We start from the raw sequence: 22,846 nt of genomic DNA on the forward strand, positions 1-22,846 counted from the left end.
TAAAAATAATATTTGTAAGCGTTAGCCTGCAAGAGTTTTATTTTTCCCAACTCTTATGTTCCCTGCCCTCTCAAATGACATTTAGATTAATCAGAAAAGTTAGAAAAGAAAGGGACTCATAAGCCATTTATCTACCAAGTGCTAAGGTTTTTAAAAATTAAATCTTGATGGTCTTCAATAAAGCAGTTTAATAAGACTAAGGGTTATCAATCTTTGCTGTAAGCTATCAAAACTAATGACGTTAAATTATATTGAAGTGATATGCAGTAACGCAGTGACAGATACTTTATTAAAGGTATATGTTCCAATTCTGAGAACATTCAGATATTTATTTACTAAAAGTTTATAAATTTTATAAAGGAAAAATAACTTATTTCAAAGTATCTATACTTATCAGAAATAATCTTTTGCCTCTAATGTAGAGTTCATAATTATATTCTTAACTTTCAATTTAATTTCAGTAGAAAATCTTGCTGTGTCTGAGCCTAAGAAATCCAAACATTGAAGCCAGTAAATTAAAACTTATGCTTCTAAATTTTAAAATGAATCATAAAATCTTCTCAGTTTATAAGTAATTATATGCATGAGATAATATACAATGTATCTAATTGTTGTACCAAGTTGTCTTAAAGTGACAGAGTGATGACTGTGTGATACCAAGTTTTTTTTCCCCAGTACAATATCACAGTCATTCTGTGTGGCACAAACGGAGAGGTAAAGGCATGCAGATCATCAAACATCTAAAATCACCACACACTTTACCAAAAAGAAGAACATAATACTAACTGGGGGTCCGAAAAGTGTTAAAATGAAGCATTTTCCAAAAATATAGCCAAATGAAATTCTGTCTCTACCTCTTCTGCCTTCCTAAGAAGTTGCTCAGCCAAAAAGTTTTATTTATTTATTTTTCTCATACTGCAAAAAAGTTTTCAAGGAAGGGAACTAATTTAGCAGTTTACAAAGATTTACCTCTGTAAATAAAAAAATAAAAATATTTATTCCATGGACTCTTTGACTTCTAATTTAATGACCCTTGATTTTTATGTAAAATTGCAAAAAAATATTTCAATATTATGTAAACTTATGCTTACTGCATAAGAAGAAAAGACAACTTACTGAACTAGGACAAAAAGAGAAAAAATAAATCAAACGAAAAAACACTATAAGTGTATAAGATATTTTAAAGTATTCTGTGAATTACAAGAAGTTTTACCTATTCAATATCTTAAAAATTAAAAATAAGAATTTTATAAGTGCTACAGATTTATGAGATTATAAGTGCTATAGGCTTTATGTGATTCAATTTGTTCCAAATGATTTTTGATAAATATTTGAAGAAATATTATTTCAGATAAATTTAAGAAACTATGGGAATTAAACATACATTGCATAATTTTTTAGTCAATTTTATGAAATTACATTTTGAGAAAAACTCCACATCTAAAGAAATAAATAAAACATATTAAATACTTAAAGATTTAAAATTAAATGTAACCACGAAAATTCATTCTTAAATTATTTATATTCGAAGACATTTGCTGTGTTCATATATTTCGTATGTCCAGGGAATGATGCAAAGTAATTTATTGCTTTCATAGGGATTGAAAAAAAAATCTGATAACATAGAGAAACATCTTTAAGGTAACTATGAGAAATCATAATTGAAATATAAAGCAGGAAAGACTGATACCAAGATTCAGATACTTTTTGTAAATAATCCTGTTATTTAATCTTTAGTTTCTTCTTCTCCTCCTTTTCTTCTTTACTTGACACAACTTTTAATTTATGATTTAAAAAATTTTTACACTTTTCACGACAATGTAAACAATCTCCATAAGTGAAAAATTAACTGAAAATAAAACCAAAAGATTTTTTGATGTTATAGTAAATATAGACATCTGCTGTTTCAGAGGTGTTCTGTATTATAATCAAAAAATTTATTTTTGTTTTTCAAACTTTTCAGGTTATTTGGCTCAAAAATGCACAATTTTGGGGGGAAAAGGAAAAATAAGTTGAAAACAAGTGACAGTGTCACTAAACAAAGTAAAATATATTTAAAATCTGGAAGTACATAAATTTTTTTATAAAAATAAAATCCCTCATAGGGTTTGACATTTGTTCAGGCTTTATGCTATATTAAGCTTACTTTTCATTCAATGGATACATCTGCATATTGCTTTTTTGCAGTTTGTATGAAATATCTGCTTCTAAACATGACAAATGTAACTTTTAGTATAATTTTTGATGTGTTATGATGTCATTTTGCCAAAAGATGAAATTTGCTTTTAAATAGTTTATCAAAACAAGTTTTAAGTTCCCTAAAAAAATAATCAAATTAATGAACATTCAAATATACATATATCTATTATGCTCATCATAGACATATGTGCTTCCTAATTTAATGAGAATTTACAGAGGTGGACTGTTTGTTTAAATAATGCTTCTTTTATACTGTATCTCCAAAATGACATCCATTTCTTGCCCATGTAAACATTGTACAAATAATCAATTTACAATTTTATGTATTATATTATAAAAACAAATACAGACAAAATTTTTACTTATTCATGAAGCATTCATAGTGTCATTTTTCTAACATTTTCTAGTTGGATCTGAGCACCATTCTTATAAATAAGGAGGATTAATAAGAATGTAAATACTTGATGTCCCTTCTTAAATTTACAAATATTGTCAGTAATAAAATTGATAAAACACCTACAACTTGTATAAATGTGCTCACGCCACATATTTGATCTTTTTTAGATAGCAAAACAGCCTTCCAATGATTTCTTAATTGTATTACAAAGGTTTCTTATTTTAAAATATTTTTGGCAAATAATAAAGCAACAACTGTTAATATTGAGCAGTTGTCACTTTTAATAATGTTTTCATTTGTCTCCTTTCTTTATGCTAGTCTTCAATTTAAGGGTCAGCAAACTATGACCTGTGGGAAAAGCCTAACAATTACATGCAGTAGTACTGCTCATAAGCTCAAAATAGTTTTTACATTATATTAACAATTTAAAAATCAAAAGAAAGATAATATTTTGCTACATATGAAAACTATACAAAATTCAAATTTCAGTGTGCATAAAATGTTTAATGGAATAAAGTTTTATTGTAAGAGCCACAGTTAATTATTTATACACTAGTCACGTTTTCTGTTCCACAACACTAGAGTGTAGTAGTTGTGAAAGAAGCTGTGTGGCCCTCCAAGCCACAAAGTATTCACTCTCTGCCCCTTTACAGATAGAGTTTCCTGAGTCCCGTTTTAAATTATTCTGCCTTGTGCAGATAAAGGTTGTATAGGGCTGACTAGTCTCATAAATAGCAATGACAAAAGCACTCATGGCTTTTAAATTGGAGCAATAAAAAGCCAATCAAAAGAAATGTTTCCAATAGATTAATTGTTTAATGCTATTGAACACAAATTGTTCTGCTGCATTGAATTACTATGAGGTGATTGTGGCTTTGCTCATAGTTAATTGAGTAACCCAGACCATTAAGTTGGAACTGGATGAAACAAGTAGCAAGTTCTTTTTAACTTGTAGGTTATTGTCACTTCTTAATTTGAAAAAAAGTCAGAAAAATCAGCATTTTATATATAATGCTCAACATAACATTATTATAAACCATGATGTCAGAAAATAAACTGTATTTCTCAATGAGATCTATGTCTCTTGTCCTGGCTCTTGGCAACCAACAGAAGGGAAAATTTTTTTGCAAGCTACCTATCTGACAAAGGGCTAATATACAGAATCTACAAAGAATTTAAACAAATTTACAAGAAATAAACAAACAACACAACCAGTAAGTGGGCAAAGGATATGAATAGACTTTTCAAAAGAAGACATCTATGTGGCCAACAAACATATGAAAAAATGCTCATCATCCCTGGTCATTAGAGAAAAGCAAATCAAAACCACATTGAGATACCATCTCATGCCAGTTGGAATGGCGATCACTAAAAAAATCTGGAGAAAACAGATGCTGAAGAGGATGTGGAGAGATAGAAACTCTTTTACACTGTTGGTGGGAGTGTAAATTAGTTCAACCATTGTGGAAGACAGTGTGGTGATTCCTCAAGGATTTAGACATAGAAATACCATTTGACACAACAATCTCATTACTGGGTATATACCCAAAGGATTGATTATAAATTGTTCTATTATAAAGACACATGCACACGTATGTTCACTGCGGCACTGTTTACTACAGCAAAGACTAGAAACCAACCCAAATGCCCATCAAAGATAGACTGATAAAGACAGTGTGGCATATATATACTGTGGAATATTACGCAGTCATAAAAAAGATGAGTTCATGTCCTTTGCAGAGACATGGATGAAGCTGGAAACCATCAATCTCAGCAAACTGTCACAAGAACAGAAAACCAAACACGACATGTTTTCACTCATAAGTGGGTGTTGAGCAATGAGAATACATGGATACAGGGAGGGGAAAATCCCACACTGGGGTCTGTTGTGGGATGAGGGATAGGGGAGGAATAGGAAGGGTGGGAAGACTGGGGAGGGATAACATTAGGAGAAATACCTAATGTAGGTGACAGGAGATGGATGCACCAAACTACTATGGCGTGTGTATATCCATGTAACAATCCTGCACGATATGCACATGTACTCCAGGACTTAAAGTATTATAAGGAAAAAAGAAAACATACACTACATACTCCCTTTGGGTAAGATTTGAAAACATGCTGAGGGATATCAAGGAGAATTCAGAAAAGGAAAATGAAGCAGAATAAGATGTTAGAGGCTATAGATGTGTGATAGGGTAGAATTACTCTTCTCATACGGATTTGGTATTGAGATTTGGTAGCTCCTTCTTCATGCTCACTGTCCTGCTGGGTGGCTGCCCATCTCACTCGTGCTGTTATTCCACTCCCCAAAGCATGGAGGCAAAAGATTGTGCATGGAATAGCTACACCTAGTATAGAATCTCCTCATATTGCCAGGGTGATAAAAGATAAAACATGTGGGACTTTTTTTTCTATTATAATTCTGGGCAATTTACTTTTTGAGTTTTGTGTTTCATATCTTTAAAAGGTGGAAAATACTGATGATTGAGAAAAGAGGGTTGTATCTAATATGCTTAGCACATATATTGACGCTATTTCCGTTACCTGACTGATGTACTGGAAATGTAACATAATAAAAACCTATACTTTATATGAAAAAATATTTTATCACATTGCAATGAAAATATTTAATTGATTTTGCCATAAATATGTATCTATGCAACATATAAGTGAGCATAAACCTTAGGTAATATTTCTTGTGTTGACATCCACCTGTAACGTTTTCCAGCTGGTGGAATTTGGACAGGTCCCTTCATGGAGCTGAGCTTCCTTTTTTTAAATTTAATATAAAGCTGGGAAAATATTACCATCACTTGCATTTGTTGAGATAATTAAATAAAATACTATATGAAAAGTGTATTAAGTGCTCTATAAATGTGAAATATATTAATATAAATGTATAAATCATTTAACAACTTGGTAAATTAGGATTTAAATATTTGCTAAGTGTGTTAGCTACTTACTGATCTAATATTACAAATTATTCTGAAAAACTCTGCTATATTGCAAGCATACAGGCATTCATCAAATACCCGATCATTCAATCTAGCATTAATACTATGGGTGTCTGCAAGCCTCAACAGAGAACACCAGGATGCTGGTGTTCTTCCAAGGTGGCTTCCAAGAAATATTGCCTTTGTGTCTCTGAAATTCACTATGAAAAATATGACAGGCCTCTCACGCCTGTAATCCCAGCACTTTGGGAGGCTGAGGCAGGTGGATCACGAAGGTAAGGGATCCAGACCATCCTGATCAACATGGTGAAACCCTGTCTCTACTAAAAATACAAAAATTAGCTGGGCATGTTGGCGCATGCCTGTAGTCTCAGCTACTCGGGAGGCTGAGGCAGGAGAATTGCTTGAACCCAGGAGGCGGAGGTTGCCGTGAGCAGAGATAGCGCCATTGCACTCCAGCCTGGGTAACAAGAGTGAAACTCTTGTCTTAAAAGAAAAAAAAAAATGTGATAGGCCCATTGTGGTAGTGGATGCCTGTGCTCCTGGCATTCCGGGGAGCTAAGCTGGGTGGAATGTTGAGCTCAGGAGTTCAAGACAAGTCTGGAAAACATAGCAAAATCTCATTTCTAAAAAAAAAAAAAAAAAAAAAAAAAAAATAGCTGAGTGTAGTGGCATGTACCTGGGGTCCCAGTAACTTGGGAGGCTGAGATGGGAGGATCATCCAAACCCAGGAGGTCAAAGCTGCAGCGATCTGTGATCACACCATTGCACTCCAGCCTGACTGAAAGAGTGAAACGCTGCCTTAAAAAACAAAAGCAAAACTCAAAACACCAAACGTGACACTTCCTTCCTTTCTTCCTTTATTTGTATCCCCCTGTATCTATTGTTCACATTATATACCTTTGTAACAAACTTGCACATGTACACCCTGATTCTAAAATAAAAGTTTAAAAAAATCAAATAACTTTTTAAAAAGGAAGAACGGTGATTTTAAAAAGTGTCACATCAAAAAACTTTGTCCACAAACCGCTCTATTAATCTAGCTGTGACATCCAGCTTGTCATTTATCTCCATAATCTAGCATTCCATTAGTTACATATGTATATTTGGCAATGTTTTTTGTAAGTAAATATCTTGTTATAAAGTCAATAAAGTTTTAATAAAAATAAAAGGCCAGAAATCATACTACATGCATACAGACATACAAAATAAAATAAATCATTAAAAAATTAGCAATTAAAATTATCCTTAAGAAGACACTAATATATAATGTATATATATATATATATATATAATATTTGAAACAGAGAAATTATAATGATTTCAAAATATAATTACACCTGTTATTTAAAAACAACAAATTTGAAAAATGCAGCTAACACAATAATTCAGGTAATATTGATTAGGTTTTATACACTGAGAATAAATATAAATTGTTCCATTGGTTCTCTGAATTTTATCCTCCACAGAGTTTACTGATGTCCCATAATGCAGGGTTTCGTTAATTTGGGTAGGTGTTGATGGTAGATTTGGGGTAGGAGCAGAACTGAGTACTGCAAAGGAGTGGGTTCTGATGGACACTTCCGCATTGCTTCACATCCTCTTGGCCTCAACTGACTGAGACTTTGTCTGATTTCAGCCTCAGGATTTAACAACAGCTCTGTCTAGGCATTGTCCCATTTGGGGTTTACATTGCCTCACTTTAAACATGTGACATGAACCTCTTTCTTCTATCCTTAGGGATTTTATGATCCCAAACGTGCAATGCCTGCTGGAGCCCACTCAGTCACACCACACTTGAAAAAGAGCTAAGGTGGATAAATATCTTCCCATCTCTGCCACCCCAAGACCATTCTTATCCAATAGAAGTTAAGACAAACACACTGAAGCTTCTTCCTTTCATTACTCAGATAAATAGCTGTAAAATCTATTTTATAAGTCTACTTAGACATCATCAATAGGCTTGATCATCCATTATCCACAGTGATGGACAAGTTTATTGTAATCCTTTATTGGCTTTTTCTAATTCTCCTTCCCTCCTTTCACATTTCACACTCTTCCTAGTTATTCATGTATGCTAATAAATGAACTGTCCTTTATTTCCAAATAAATGCTCTTTAGGTGAACTCTTTTCTCATGCTCTGATTTTGTGGAACCCAGACATGACACGTGGCACATGACTGTTTCATCCAATGCCATGCTAGCGCTGGGGATGAAATTTCACATACAAACACTTCTGTCTTTATCTTTATGATATGTGTTATCCAGTTTTGATGGTTTTTTGACTTTATTCAAGTTGTATAAAGTACAAACAGAATAGCCACAATAATTATAGTTAACACATGATATAGCTGTGTTTTATATGTAATTGATTTATTTCTTCCAAGTAAAAGTAATTTTCCTTTCTAAGAAATGCTTTATATCCTGCTTCATATTTATACATTGTTTTGTTTTCAATTTTTGTCTTCTTTAACTATATAGTACCTCCTGTACTTCAAAACAGAGGGAAAAGTAAGAATTAATATGAATCTGTTCTTTGTTTCTTACTGTTGCTCCCACAGGCAACCACCCCTGCCAGCCCAAGACCGTCCTTAACCAGTAGAAGTTGAGACAGATACACTAAACCTTCTTCCTTCCATTACTCAGATAAAGAGTTGTAAAATATATTTTATAAGTATTCAAATCAGAATATTTATAAATTTAAAATAAATACTTATATTTTATAAGTATGCAAATTATCCTAATCCCCTTACTTGTTCTTCTTTTTTGAGTCTTTGAAATTTTCCTGTACATGTTTTCTCATAAGCAAGACTCCACTCTAATAATAAGGTTGGCCATTTCCATGGGAATAAAATATTAGGAAAATTGAACTTTCTTTTATTTTCTTCTGGAAAATGTCAAGCTAAACTTTCCATTACAAATGTTTTCTACTTCTAGATATAAAACAAAATAAGAAAATTGATTTTTGCTTTCAGGCAATAGAAATGTTTTGCAGTTGATTTCCAGTGCAGAATAGTTCATGCATAATTTGCCAAGACGTTTATAGGAATAACAGCAAGCACATATTTAAAAAATCAGTCTTTTGATTTAAAAAATCAAAAGTAAAATGGCACTTTTTGAAATACAGATGTTAACATTATATTCATATAGCCTCCTAAGAATGTGACAAGTTCAGTAAAGCAAACCGGAAACATATATTTCAAGGCAAATGTTTACTTGTTTAACAATGCAAGTAACTTACATTAACATATAATTTTCATTCACATATGGAACTCCACACACAGTCTTAATGTATCAGAATTTACTATTATTGGACAGGTATTGAAGATGTTTTCTGTGTAGAATGATATTACTCTACTCACTCACTTGACAAATACCTATGCATCACTCTGTTTTAAATATAGACTGAAAAATATTCTTTAACATTCTAAGAAGTCTTAGGGTATTGTTCTGATTTGTTTTTCACATATTTCCATTGAAATTTGTGAATAGTTCCATTATAGCAATTCTCATAGATTGTGCATCATAAAATATCAAAGTGTCTTCTCCTTGCCCCACATTCTCTCCAGGCTTCGTTCACATAATCGGCATCTTTTGCTTGAAATATCTCAAGTTCTTTTCTTTTTCCATATGGCCAGATCAATTTACATAACACAGGTATATTGATATCAGTACCCGCACCATGATGCTAGTTTAAAATTCTTATTTTGGGAGAAGACTCTTAATCAGAATTTGATTAAATTATTATCTCTACATTTAGCAGTTTCAAAGCTTTTTTTCCTAAACATTCTTTTTTAAACAAATCTCCAAATGGAGATTTGTATTTTGCATGATCTTTGTAAAGATTAAATGTTGAGCTTTTTTTTTTAATATGCTTGGTAAACACATGTATGTCTTTTTTGAAAAGTGCCTGTCCAAATCCTTTTCCAGTTTTCGATGGGGTTGTTTTTTTCTTTTAAATTTGTTCTTCAGTTTCTTATAGCTGCTGGATTTTAGACCTTTGTCAGATGAATAGTTTGCAAAAATTTTCTACCATTCTGTATGTTGTCTGTTTATTGGTAGTTTCTTTTGCTGTGAAGAAGCTTTTTCATTTAAAGAGATCTCATTATTATTATTTTTTTTAATTTTGTTACAGTTGCTTGGAACATCTTTGTCATGGAATCTTTGCCCATTCCTATGTCCAGAATGGTATTGCCTTCATTGTCTTCCAGGGTTTTCATGGTTTTGGGCTTTATATTTAAGTCTTTAATTCACCTTGAGCTGACTTTTGTAAACTCTTCTATCATAAAGGCACATGCATGCACATTTACTTTCATCACAGCACTATTCACAATAGCAAAGATTTGGAATCAACCTAAATGCCCATTAATGGTAAAGTGGATTAAAAAATGTGGTGCATATGCACCATGGATAGGCACTCTGAAGGCACAAAAAAATAATGACATAAAGTCCTTTTCAGGGACATAAAAGAGGCTGGAGGCCATTATCCTTAGCAAACTAATGTAGAAATAGAAAGCCGAATATTGCATGTTCTCACTTATAAGTGGGAGCTAAACGACGAGAACACATAGAAACAAAGGGGAACAATAGATACTGGGGATTGGCTGAAGGTGGAAGGTGGGAGGAGAAAGAGATTCAGGAAAGATAACGAATGGATACTAGGCTTAAGACCTGAGTGATGAAATAACCTGTTAAACCCTTGTGACACAACTTTACCAATTTAACAGGCCTGTACATGTACCCATGATCTTAAAATCTCTCTCTCTATGATGCCCTTAAGGGTTTTGTTTTGTTTTGGTTTTGTTTTTGTTTTTTTCTGGCCCATGCACGGTATCTTTATTCACTCATTCTTTCACATATAATGTGTGATTTTATCAGTGAAAGACATGCGATGTGTTTTATCAGTGTAAGACTGTAATTTGGTGAGCTCTTAGCAGATTAAATAATTTGATGAGAAAACACATAAAAAAAGAAAAAGAAAAAAAAAGACTAAATGAAACAAAATTTATTTAGTGGATACATTTTAGGGAATAAAACATGGTAGTTGTTATTTACTATCCTCTCACATTTAGGAAGTTCAAACTCCTTACCATGCACAGCAGGCCCGGGCAGTTATGTCACTGCCTGCCCACTCGGATTCAGTTTCCACCAGCAATCTTTTACCTCCTATAGGCCAGCAATTGTGAGTTCTATATAACTTCCTAACAAGTCATGCTGTTAGATGCATCTTTTATTTATTTTTTATTTTTTTATTTTTTGTCTAAATATACTCACATTCATTATTGAAGGACATGGATTTACTAAGCTCAATTTAAATATGAATTCTTCGCTTCAGCCTTCCTTTAAACAATTCCAGTATTCTCCCATCATGATATATATCAATTTTTTTTCTTGCTATCACTATATCCTCAGAAACCTTTTACACATTACATTTATAACAGTTTATTGAAATTATTTTGCATAAATGTTTTTTCTCTTTATATGGGAACTCCTTTATGGTTTAGGCAGTTCCTTAAGCTTCTTTTAATCCATTAGGCATAGCACAAGGATTAGGATATTAAGGATACCTATGAAGCAGATTTACATGCATGAGATTGAGAATAAATTTCCCATCAGGCAGTTCTCAGGTTTCTTTAATATATTAATTCTCAAAATTGGTAGGACTAGCTATGAATGTCAGAGACGGCATCAGTCAGCGTTACAGAAGAGGGGTTTCTTGTTTGATGGAGATAAGGGCTAAAACAAGTCAACCACAAAAAAGTTAGCAAGTGTTTATTTTAGAGGGGACAGTTTGGGTGACAAAGATGAAGAGTCTTGGATTGTATGCCATGATGATAGTTAGGAACACAAAAGTCAACTTTGTGTCTATTCTTAGTGAGCCTGTGGGTCATAGGAAGAAAATATTTGAGGCATGGGGGATAGCTGAGGTTGGAGATACCTACTGATACAAATGTGCTTATTTGATAAGGAAACATCTGTTCTATCTATTGATGGGCTCTTTGTGGCTGCCGGTCAGAAAAAGACCACTTGGAAAACAACGTCCAACACATTTATTACTAACAATAGAGAACAGAGATTTTTGTAAACCTTACTTTCAGGAAAAAACAAATACAAAGGTACTGTCATCGTAACACTGAGGTGCCAAATAGAAAAAAATCTTGAACTTTTAATTACTTATGCCAGAAAGACAAAATTTTCCATAAAACTATCATGGCTTCATACTTTCATTACTCTTTCCAATATTTCATCATGAATTATTTGTTTAGGCCAATGTCCAGAAATCATTGCTTATGTTTTCTTCAGAATTTTTACAGAGAGGAAAGAGTGAGTGGACTCACAGAAGCACACACGTTATGTACTTTAAATGGGAAATAATTCCCAGTGCAGAAAAAATGGAAGCATTGTAAATGCTAAATTACAAAGTGGAAGGGATCTTTATTCTAATTTGTTTTAACTAATTTTGTCCAAGTCTTAAAATGAAGAAACCTTTGAATTGCTTAGAATCAAATTATTAATCCTCGGTAGCATAGAAATGTGTCTGTGATGGTCATCTGACAGCATGATAAGACAACTTTTCCAGAAAAAAAAAGCAGCATATATATATATATATATATATATGCCTCTACATCTGACAATATTTTATACAGCTTATTCAGATCATTTGTCAAAGACTTAAAAGCAAAATAAATTAAAAATTTGGGGTCATAGTAAACTCTAGTCTTAAAAACTGTTGCAATATATGTTTATATACATTGCATGCAATAGAAATTAACCAAATCCCTGTTGAGCATGGTGCCTCACATCTGTAATCCCAGCACTTTGGGAGACCAAGATGGGCGGATCACCTGAGGTTGGGAGTTCCAGACCAGGCTGACCAACATGGCAAAACCCTGTCTCCAGTAAAAATACACAAATTAGCCAGGCATGGTGGTGTGCACCTGTATTTTCAGCTACCCAGGAGTCTGAGGCAGGAGAATTGCTTGTACCCAGGAGGCAGAGGTTGCAGTGAGCCAAGATCTCAACACTGCCGTCCAGCCTGGGCAACATAGCAAGACTCCATCTCAAAAAAAAAAAAAAAAATCCTAAGGGAAAGTTAATTAAGACAAATGGCAATTATTTGATCAGCAGTATAAAAAGATCATAAAATAGCCTGTTACTTTGTATTTGAGAAAGCAGAATAGGCTGGCAATCCTATTTGAATATTCCCAAATGTATTGGTAAACCACTAAACAGCTTAAAAAGAGAAGCACCACTTTTTAATTACAACATTTTTCTGCAAGTCTTCAGTCATGAATACATGATTTTTGGATTTGTAAATAACAAATATAATACTTTACATAAATTAATGCCCCTGAGTTTATTCATAGAGGTAAAATACTGGTACATGTTTTATTTGTTTGAAACGAGTTACATTTGAAAAAAGTCTTGGGAAATATATATTTGAAATACATGGCCTAACAACTAAAACTAAAAAATTACTAGAATTCTCAAAACATTAAGCAATCCATGGCAGAAATAGGAATGTGCTGTTCAGATTCATCTGTCTTCAATAAAGAATTTCATGCCCATATAACTGGATATTTGCTTCCTCAAGGTTTATATCCATTTTCAAGCAAATGCAATGATATTTTTTGGTTATGCATGCAGTCAATGACTCAGCCAGTTTTTATTAGTTGGCATGGGGGGAGGGAAACAGGTGGCAGAATAGAAGCCTATCTCCACACCACTATCCCCCACACAACTCCTTAACTTCATATTGCTTAAAGACACATTGCAGAAGGTTGGAGAGGCAATCTTAAATTGCTGACACCACCTCTCCCCTATCCACCAGCAAAGGCCTGTGCTGCATAGAGTCTGTGCACTTGTGGGAGGGAGAGTGAAGTGATGGGAGACTTAACACTGAACTCAGTGTTGCCCTGTCATAGTGGAGAGAAAAGCCCTGCTGGGCTCAGCAAGCACCCATGCAAGAAGGGTGCATTTGGAAAAGCCCTAGCCAGGGTGGAATTATTATTCTCAGCAATCATAACATGAGTTTCTTGGAAATCTTTGCCACTATGACACAAAGAGCTCTGGGGTCCTAGGTAAACTTGAAAGGAAGTTTAGAACATAATAATGCAATGTCTAGGAATCTTCTAGTGCTAGGCTGGGCTCAAAGCCAGAGGATAGTACATGACCTCGGGACACATGAACCACGGTTGTTAAGGGAGTTTGTATGCCACCCCTCCCCCAATGTCAGGCGGCACAACTGTGGCAACAAAAGTGACCACTTCCTTCTGCTTGAAGAAAGGAGAGCAAAGATTAAAGATGTCTTGCATCTTAGATACACCAGCTTAGCCAAATTAAGAAAGGGCACCAGGCAGAGTCATGAAGTTTCCATTCTAGGCCTTAAGTCATAGACAACATTTGTAGACACACCCTGGACCCAAACGGAACCTGCTGCTTTGAAGGAAAGACCCAGTCCTGGCAGGATTCATCACATGTTGACTAAAGTTCCCTCGAGCCTTGAATAACCAGCAGCAACACCCAGGTGCTACACCGTGGGCCTTGGGCTCTGAGATGTGCTGACGTCAGGTGTGACTCAGCACATTCTGGGCTATGATGGCTATGGTTAAAGATCCCTTATGTTTGAGAAAAGCAGAGGAAAAAATAATGGAGACTTTGTCTTGTACCTTTATGTATACCAGCTCAGCCACAAGGAAGTAGAGTAACAGGTTCCTGAGCTCTTGGGGTTCCTGAGTCTAGATCTTGCCTTGTGGACAGCATTTCTGGACCTGCCCGGGGTCAGAGGGAAGCCCACTACTCTGAAGGGTGAGTCCCAGCCTTAGTGGCATTCACCAAAAGCTGACTGAAGAGCCCTTGAGCTTTAAGTGAGTATCAGTCGTGGCCTGGAAGATCCCCTCATGGGTCAGTGGTGATGATGAGCATAAGGAGAGGTTCCTCTGCCTGTGGAAATAGGGGGAAAAGAGGGAAGGACTTTGTATTGCAGTTTAAATGAACAGACCACCAAGACTAAGATAAATTCCTAACTTTTCAGCGTCCAGACACCAACAAACTTCTGCAAGCATCAAGATCATCAAGGAAAACATGACCTCACCAAGTAAACTAAATAAGGCCATCAGGTACCAATTCTGGAGACATACAAATATGTGACCTTTCAGACAGAGAATTCAAAATAGCTGTCACAAAGAATTCAAGAAGGAATTCAGACTTCTATCAGATAAATTTAACAAAAAGATAGACATAATTAAAATGAATCAAGCAGAAGTTCTAGAATTAAAACTGCAAATGACATATTGGAGAATGCATCAGAGTTTCTTAGTAGCAGAATGATTAAGCAGATGAAAGAATTAATTAGCTTGAAGACAGGCTAATTGAAAATACACAGAAGAGACAAAAAATAACAGTACATATTCACCTCCTCAGCACATGGATTATTCTCAATGATAAACCATGTGTTAGATCACAAGTCTTAAAACATTTAAAAAATTAAAATAAAATCAAGGGTCTTCACTGACCACAATAAAATGAAACTAGAAGTCAGAAAGAAGAATTCTAGAAATCATAGAAATACGTGGAAATTAAACAATATGCTCCCAAATGACCAGAGGGGTCAATGAAAAAATTAAGAAGAAAATTGAAAACTTCCTTGAAACAAATCATGAGGGAAATATACCAAAATCAATGGGATACATCAAAAGCAGCACTAAGAGGAAAGTCTATACATATAAGTGCCTATGCCAAAAAGAGGAAAACATGTCAAATAAATAGCCTAATAGTGAATCTTAAAATGGAAAAGCAAGAGCAAAGCAAAGACAAAATTATGGAAAAAAATAAGTAATAATAATCAGAGCAGAAATTAATGGAATTAAAATAAAAATTACAAAAGATCAGTGAAAAAATGTTGGGCGTTTTTTTTTAAAGATAAACCTTTACTCAGACTAACAAAGAAAAAAAGGGAGAAGACCCAAGTAAATAAAATAAGAGATGAAAAAGGAGACATTACAACTAATACTGCAGAGATTCAAAAGACTATTAGTGACTACTATGAGCAACTATATGGCAGTAAATTACATAACCTAGAGGAAATGGGTAAATTTCTAGACACATACAGTCTATCAATATTAAACCAGGAAGAAATCCAAAACCTGAGCAGAACAATAACAAGTAACTAGGTCAAAGCTGTGATAAGAAATCTTTCAGCAAGGAAGAGCCCCGGACCCAAGGGTTTCATGCTAAATTCTACCGAACATTTAAAGAAGAACTAACACAAATCCTACTCAAACTATTTAAAAAAAATAGAAGAGAGGGGAATATTTACAAACTCATTCTATGAGACCAGTGTTACACTGATACTAAAACTAGGTAGACACACAAAAACAACAAGCCAATAGCTCTGATGAATACTTATGCAAAAATCCTCAACAAAATACAAGCAAACTAAATTCAGCAATATGTTAAAAAGATCATTCAGCATCACCAAGTGGTATTTATGCCTAGGATGCAAAGAGAGCTCAACAAGTGCAAACATATGACACATCAATATGTTATATTGTATCAAAGTAATGAAGGACAAAAACCATGTGATCATTTCAGTTGATGCTGAAAAAGCATTTGATAACATTGAGCATCCTTCATAGTAAAAACCATCAAAAAACTGCATATAGAAGGAACATAATATAGTAAAAGCCATCCATGACAGACCCACAGTTAGCATTGTACTTAATAAGGAAAACCTGAAAGCATTGCGCTAAGATACGGAATATGCCAAGAATTGTATTATTCCATTTTCACGTAGCTGATAAACACATGCCAGAGATTGAGAAATTTAAGACAAGAGGTTTAATTGGACTTACAGTTCCACGTGGCTGGAGACACCACACACACATGGTGGAGACAAGGAGCAACAAGCCTGTCTAACATTAACGGCCGCAGGCAAAGAGAGACTGAGGAAGACCCGAACGCAGAACTTCCTAATAAAACCATCAGATCTCAGGAAACTTATTCACTACTAGGAGAACAGATATGGGGTAAACTGTTCCCATGATTCAATTATCTCCCACTTGGTCCCTCCCACAACATGTTGGAATTATGGAATACAATTGAAGATGAGATTTGAGTAGGGAGATAGAAGCGAATCGTATCATTCTGACCCTGGCCCCTGACACATCTTATGTCCTCACATTTAAAAACCAGTCATGCCTTCCCAACAGTCCCCCAAAGTCTTAACTCATTTCAGCATTAGAACTTTTGTACCCTTAGACTGTGCAGAAGAATAGAAGGTCATATTTTGAGTAAATAATGGCATTCTGAGAACTATGACCTTTTTAAATGTTTTAAGACTTGTGATTTAAAAAATTAAAATAAAATCAAGGGTCTTCACTGACCACAATAAAATGAAACTAGAAGTCAGAAAGAAGAATTCCAGAAACCATAGAAATACGTGGAAATTAAACAATATGCTCCCAAATGACCAGAGGGATCAATGAAAAAATTAAGAAGAAAATTGAAAACTTCCTTGAAACAAATCATGAGGGAAATATACCAAAATCAATGGGATACATCAAAAGCAGCACTAAGAGGAAAGTCTATACATATAAGTGCCTATGCCAAAAAGAAGAAAACATGTCAAATAAATAACCTAATAGTGAATCTTTGCTCCTTAGAAATTTATTCTGCTAGATAACTTAGATAATGACTCTCAAAGTCAAACTTCCACATATTCCTAAGGCATGAACAGAATGCAACCACGTTCTTTGCTAAGGCATAACATGAGCTTTATTCTCGTTTCCAATAAGCTCTTGATTTCCATCTGAGACCTTCAGCAAAGTGTTTAAGATGTAACAAAACTGCTTCTGCCAACCTATTATCAATGCATGAGTAAAGAAATGACCTAAAGTTTGAACTTATACGTAAAGGGGAAGCAGAATATAAAAGGTTGGAAAATGTGTAGCCTGGTCATGTCATTAAAAAAAGAAAAGCCCATTTTCAGAAGAATTCAAGTGAGTTGCTGAGCAACCACTTGCTAGAAAAATTTGCATAACTAAAAAAAGAGACAAGTTTTGATAGCCAAGACAAAGGGAAGAAGGACTTGAAGAAATTTCAGAGAACTTTTCAGTAGCCCCTCCTATTACATGCCCAGAGGCTTAAGAAAGAAAAATAATTTGGGGCCAGTCCCAGGGCCCCACTGCCCTGCACAGCCTTGGGACACTGCTCCCCGTATCCTGGCTGTTTTGGTTTCAGCCTTGACTCAAATGCAGCCAGGTACACGTGGGGCAACAGCTCTAGAGGGTGCAAGCCATCTGTATCAGTAGCTTTCATGTGATGTAAAATCTACAGGTGCACATAGTGCACGAGTTGAGTCTTGTGAGCCTCCTAGATTTCAGAAGATGTATTGAAAAGCCTGGGTGCCTAGGCAGAGCTTGTTGAAGCAGTGCAGCCCCTAAAGAAAACCTCTACTAGGGCAGTGTAAAGGGAAAATAGGAGGGAGCCTCCATAGAGAGCCCCCCGGGGCACTGCCTAGTGGAGCTGTGAGAAGGGGACCACTGGCCTCTAGACCCCAGAATAGTAGAGCCACCAGCAACTTACGAGCTTACAACCTCAGCTTGAAAAAGCTACAGGGGCAGAGCTGCCCAAGGCCTTGGTATCCCCCTTCTTGCACTAGTTTGACCTGGACTCAGGATATGGAGTCAAATGAGACTATCTTGGAGATTTAAGATGTAATGAGTGCCCTGTTTGATTTCAAATTGCATGGGGCATGTAGCTCTTTCTTTTTGTCCCATGTTGGGTGCCACTGTCAGGGGTCACCAAACATTGGGCACCACTGTCAGGGTCACCCCACATTTGATCACCGCTGTCAGGATTACCACCTGAGGGTATCTGTCCTGCAGACAGACTCAGTGATGGATAAATAAAGTACTCTGACATACACACAGATATTATGCTTTGCTAGTTCAGCTGAAGTTCCGTGGCTACTGACAGATTCCATAGAGAGTGCTGTAAGCAGTTGCAACCACCAACCCTCCCCAGCCAGTGAGACTTGCGTTTATTTAGTAAAGTTTAATCGGCAAAGGCTTCAGCCAACACCACTAGAGGTTGAAGATCAAAGCACCAAGCAAACACCATTAGAGGATAACATCCCTGGTCAACCTCCTCACAAGATGGCCATCTGGCTCAAAGGTTAGTTTTAAGACCACAAAGTAAACAAGTTAGTTAGGTAAACTCTCCCACATACCCTAGCAATTTGCTTTACTTATTAACTAAATATAAAAGGGATTTAGGCTGCCTTCCACTGACACTTCTAGTGAAACTATGATAAAACACTTAGGCTTTCCAAAAGGGTTTGAGACTGTGTTATATAATTTTCTCTACTATTTTTCCCTTAAAATTTTTCCGCTGCCCTGAGTGAATTCCCACAGCAGTATCCCCATTGTATTTCTGGACTAATTAACTTCTTTTTAATTATACAGGCTCAAAAGTGAAAGGGACATGCCTTTGTCTTAGAAGAAATTTTGGACTTTGGACTTTTGAGTTAATGCTGGAATGAGTTAAAACTTTGGAGGAATATTGGGAAGGCATGATTGGATTTTGCAATGTAAAAAGAACATGAGGTTGGGGGCCAGGGGAAAAATGATATAGTTTGGATATTTGTCCTCACCCAAAACTAATGTTGAAATGTAATCCTCATTGTTGGAGGAGGATCCTGGAGGGAGGTGACTGGATCACAGGAACAGATTTATTTTGAATGGTTTAGGGTCATCCCCTTGGTGCTGTCCTTGCAATAGTGAGTGAATTCTTATGAGATCTAGTCATTTAAAAGTGAAGAACACCTCCCACTGAGCCTCTCTCTCTCTCTTTCTCCTGCTTTTGCCTTGTGAAGTGCCTGCTTCCACTTTGCCTTCTACCATTACTATAAGGTTCCTAATGTCTCTCTAGAAGCTGATGCCAGAGCAGGTATTGTTTTATAGAAATGCCAGAACAGTCATACAGAGCTCAAACAGAATTAGCTATTTGGTACATTACATTTTGTTTTCCCTTTGAACCTAGCAAGAAACTTAGGAGACAGATATCTCTATGATCTTTAGTTAGTAGAGGAGAAAGCTAAAATAAATAGGTTGAATAACTCTCCCAAAATAAATTAATAAATTTTGAGAATCAGGATTAATAAGTGAGAACCTTCAGGACATGTTGCTGCATTGAAACTCTACAGTTCATGTCATTTCTATAGATTCTCATGATGAAAAATGTTATGTCCCCATCTAAAAAAAAAGAGTCCCAAGTATAAATGTTAAATGTACTCTTATTAATGTGATCAGAGTTAGTTTTTGAATAATGTATTAATTTAATACTTATAACCAATATTAATGATTTAGTTTGCTTCCTTTAGTGTTATTTGAGAATTCTTCAAAAAATATTAGGTAGCCAAGATATACAATGCATGCATTGTTATGAAATAGAGACAATTCTCTTTATTTTTAGATAAATCTCTATGGGAATATTGGAGTATTTAAAATATTTTACCCACAGAAATTGCTTTATTTTCACAATTATCTTTATGGAGGGATAGTTTTGAAGGAAACATTTCATATCCCATTAAAACTACATTTGAAAGAAAATAAGTAATTCTGTCACAACTTGGGCATTCTCATTCATGAATTAGCAATATTTTTAGGCATCATAAATGGACAAACTGAATGAGAATTCTGTTTTTCTGATGATCTTGATCTTAAGAACTGTCTCTTTCTGTTATATATGTATTTAGAAACTTATTATTGCTCATTAATTCAATATTAATTTATTCACTAAAACAGTTTTAAAAATGAAAAATGTATAATATAAATATTTTTAGAGATAATTGTGCTTTATCACAAAAAATAATTTTAACATATTTGTAAGCAATCATTGTTAGTAACCTTACATCTTCATCTCATAGTGCCTTTGTTCCAGTAATAATTTTAATTTTAATTGTTTGCATTTTCTAAATATCTTGCTCTCCTCAGCATCCAGAACCAGATTTCTATATCAGCATTTCTTCATAGCACTCCTGTAGTGTGTGCTCTAATTAATGTGAGAAATAAACCTCTCCCCTTCACCCTCTGAACCCATAGAGACCCACACTGGCACATGCTTTATTCTTTTCACCAAAATACTTTTAGGCAAAAATGGCTGTTTTTTAAAAAATCATCCTAAGGTGTCACTTTGATTCACATGAAATAAATTGTCCTTTATTTTCCATTTCTCAGCTTTCTTTAAACTGATACCTAGTGTATAATTTTATACCTTATTTACATATGCTCTTACCTTGCTCACCAGAATCCCGCTTCTGCTAGTCTGAACTTGGTCACTAGTTAATCTTCTATGGTTGTAGCCTAACTCATACTTTACCCTGGGTGGAACATCGTTGTCTTTTTATTAACCTGAACAAGAGCCACAGAACACTCATCATAGTCTTAATAGAAGGTTCGATGAGACACAGGACAAATACCACACATAATCTGAAATAACTTTGGGCTGTAAAGCAGATATAACACCTTTTCGCAATTAACTGCTCATCTCTCACCACAACGCACCCCCAGATTTTCTCCTTTTCACTTCCATAAAGTGTTACCTCCCTTATTGTCTATTTCTTCAAATTCTAGTTCATCAACTCCTCTTCCACAGTAAGCCTTCCTTGGAAACACAGTTTTTTCACTTCATTATGCAGATCAAGTTAAATCTTTTATTTGTTTTTTGTCTAAAAGCTTTCCTCAAACAACTTAGCTATGTAAACTCACTACCAATGATACAACTACCGACAGCCTCACTAAACAAGGGCAGAAACAAAAATCAAGGTGTTTTCCTAAAGACTTATTTATCCAAGCTTAGGATCATAAACAGCTAACAGAAATAGCCAATTTTAAAAATAATACCTCCAATACAGTATGTATTGTATAAGACTTATTCTTGAATATAACATATATTACTGGGAGCAGAGCTAATCTAGAAATGACTTACAAAAATGTATTTATCAAGGCTCAGAGGTTTCAACAACAACAGTCTTAATTATCAGTAAGTTCAAATGAAATAAATTTGGTTTTGGAGGTTCTGAAACATTTTCCAAGTTGATTTCTCTCTTCCCTCAGAGTTTTCTCATAAGACTTTTTTTTTGGTTGTAGAAATGTGATTTTGTATTAGTATTCTTTAAAATATCTCTCTTTTGTTAATTCTAAATTCATAGAGCAGAGGTAACCTGGCTCTTACACTGCTGTATCTCCAATGCCTAATGAGTACGTGACACTTGGAAGGTCTCTCTGAATGAATGAATGAATGAAAGTTTGTGGGCTATAGGATGAATGTGTTGATCAAACTGGTATTTGAGAAATCAAAGCTGCAATTAGCTGAATACCTGATACATGCCAGAAAACATGTTAAGTCTTATACACTCATAATATATTTTAATATTGACAACAATTTTATAATTTAACCCCTCTTTGCACATGGAACACAAGAATTGTTACAATTTTTCACAAGCAGAGACCAAGCTGACGTCTGAACTGTATTCTCACATTCTGTATTTTCTCTTGTTTTTATGTATATGTGTTAAATAGTTACATACATATTATATAAACTTGAGTAGTAAAGCTCCTTTTTACCCTGTACAACTGAAGAGTATGAACGAGGCTTTATGTTTCCTGCTGTCTTTTTATTTCATGTAAAGTTCCCCAATATAAACTTATCTTCCAATGTTCAAATCACCCATTCAAATCTCTAAATTTTTGGTTATGTAAACTTCTCACTTTATCTACTATTAGTTGGTAAATTAAGCATATAATTGCTACTCACAGGTCGTTTTACTTTCTTCTTACTTAGAAAAATATAACTCTCATCCTTATACTTGTGATCTCATGGCTTTGGGGAAATGATTCAAAGAAATTTCCCCAGAAAGGCTAAGATTCACTGACAGAGATGAACCATGTTGAATCACTGTGACCAAAGTTTCAATAAAAATATTCCCCAAACAATTGTGTTTTCAAGAATATTGCCGTGTTGTAAAATTGACTTCAGATTTATGGATCCTTGGGTTGGGTATCACCTGGGAAATGCTAAAGTGAGGAGTTAATTTACCTAGCTGCAAAGGAGGAGCCGGTCTTCCACATTGTACTGTTTTCTTGAATAATTTATGTTGATCATGTTTAAATTATTTTTCTGTGACTAAAAATGTGGTGTTACCAGCAATTTGAAGATTTTGTTCTTATTATTATTAAATCAGTATATTTTACATAGAAATACAATAAGTTTGTATCTAATATTTTTATCA

Source organism: Cebus imitator, unplaced genomic scaffold, assembly GCF_001604975.1.
Source record: "Cebus imitator isolate Cc_AM_T3 unplaced genomic scaffold, Cebus_imitator-1.0 Scaffold188, whole genome shotgun sequence".
NCBI lineage: Eukaryota > Metazoa > Chordata > Mammalia > Primates > Cebidae > Cebus > Cebus imitator.